A 2,500-nucleotide genomic window follows, 5' to 3' on the forward strand; every position below is an offset into this window, starting at 1 on the left:
AGTCACAAACATTTCTTCTACAGTAGATTTTATCACTTTTCGAGTTATGGTTTTTCTTTCAGATAGAAGATATGGCTTTCGAAGATTTTCCGGAGTAGAGGGTTGGTCAACTCCAGTTTTATTTCAGGATGAGAAGAAGAGGAAAGTCGACAACAGGAAACAACAAAGATCGGACGGTCAAGAAATTGAAACCCAAAACTCCCTTGGTTTTTCGTTAATTCTCATTCATAGCGTAACAGACGATTTCACCACAACAAGATCATCCGAATCCTTCGGCGAATAAGTCAGAACTTGGTGCACGTGCGATCTTTTAAAATAAGAGTAGTGGGATTTGCCCTAAAAGCGGCCTGATCGCTTTCATCTAGATTTTCGTGGATTTTCAATACCACACTTACTCAGAATTCTGTTATACCCTCTTTCAAGCCGATCGGAAATATTCTTTGAGCAATCAGCACTCGGGTCGTTTGACTCAGTGTTTGACTTGAAAGCGACAATAGCTCGTGCAACAAGATCTTTCGACTTTCCTCTTCTCATCCTGAAATAAAACTGAAGTTGACCAACGGTCCACTCCAGAAAAACTTTGAAAGCCATATCTTCTATCTGACAGAAAAAAAGATAAATGAATGAAGGGGTAGTTTCTAAAGAAACTGTGGTGCTGCGTCGGTGGGGAAGTAGTATACAAAAATTTGGTTTTATCAACGGAGTTGATAATGTAAATTGGCCACCGTACAGAGATTCCAAAAGAATCTCTGTACGGTGGCCAATTTACATTATCAACTCCGTTGATAAAACCAAATTTTTGTATAGAAAAAAAGATAACTCGAAAAGTGATAAAATTGACTCGAACAATGAAGCGTCGATTGCTTGACTGCCCGCGCGCATTTCCAGAAGGGTGCGATTATGGCTAAATCGTACAATAGTAAAATATGACTTTTGACGTACGATTCTTCCGATTCTTCAGATTCTCCGCTTGTTCAGATTCTGCGATTCTTCCGATTTTACGATTTTTCCGATTCTCCTATTTTACCAATTTTCATTCTCTGATTCTTCGATTTTTCCGATTCTCCTATTTAACCAATTTTCATTCTCTGATTCTACGATTTTTCCGATTCTCCTATTTTATCAATTTTTATTCTCCGATTCTACATTTTTCCGATTCTCCTATTTTACCAATTTTTATTCCCCGATGATACCACAACCGAGACAAACACAATGTATATTCTTCGTTCTGTAAGCGTCACGCCACATGAACACGCCAAACACAATGTTATATATTCTTCGATCTATAAGCGTAGCGCCACAAAGCAACAATACGTCAAAGTAAACTTCAACATTTTCACCTTTATTTTACAATGGCATAACCAACAAACTTTATCCTATTCGAGTACTACTCCGCGATCTTAAAGAAATGCACCCGATCGAACACAGGAATGCTCGATTACTGCTTGGTGTAAAAGACCAAAGCAACACTATGAAAAGATACATTAATCCTTTTTCAATGATATAACTTTAACTTTATTCTCCGATTCTACATTTTTCCGATTCTCCTATTTTACCAATTTTTATTCCCCGATGATACCACAAACGAGACAAACACAATGTATATTCTTCGTTCTGTAAGCGTCACGCCATATGAACACGCCAAACACAATGTTATATATTCTTCGTTCTATAAGTTCTTCGTTCTATAAGCGTACCGCCACAAAGCAACAATATGAATTCTGGAGAATCTTAAGGTACAATCGTAGAATCGGAAGAATCGGAGAGTGAATTCTGCTTTCTGAAACATCTTTTTAACGTAAAGTCGAGACCGAAATGCATGTCGTTATGATCCTATTCAACTCATACTGGTAAATAAGCATAGAATCAAACACTCACCTTGACTTGATCGAGAAAACTTTATGACAAACGGTAAATTTTCGTTCGCAAACCAGAACAGGAAAACTTTGATCTCACTCCTGATTACCCAGCATGCACCGTTATACAGTTGTAGTACAAAGCGCCCCAAGATCAGTGTGAGCATTAATCTCGTACCCAGATCTCACTCTGTCACTGGAAACGTGGAGATCTGGGTACGAGATTATGTGAGCATGGCTGACAAAAATGTAAGGATTTGTATGGGATCCTGATAAAAAGTTTAAGAAGATAGTTATATGAAAAAATCTCAGTTAAAAAGTCTGGTCTTATTGCCATTGTGGATAGCTTCCTTCCTGTGTGGTTATTTTCCAGATCCGACGCGATTTGAGCCATTTTTCAATTTCTGGGTTGTCACTGGTTATAATAAAATCTCAAGGCTGGAGACTAAATTCCCAAGAGCCACCAACTTGAGTCAAATATTCCTAGATAAAATGTTCCCACCGTCACAATTCCACATCAGAATCAATTGACAAAGACTGAACTTTCATCTCAACCCATCATCAACGCAGTAGCAGTCCTGCGAGCAACGTCAGACGGTGAATATTGCAACAAAAAAGCTTTTGAGGGCGGTGCTTCATCACCA

This window comes from Montipora foliosa, chromosome 12 (assembly GCF_036669935.1).
Source record: "Montipora foliosa isolate CH-2021 chromosome 12, ASM3666993v2, whole genome shotgun sequence".
NCBI lineage: Eukaryota > Metazoa > Cnidaria > Anthozoa > Scleractinia > Acroporidae > Montipora > Montipora foliosa.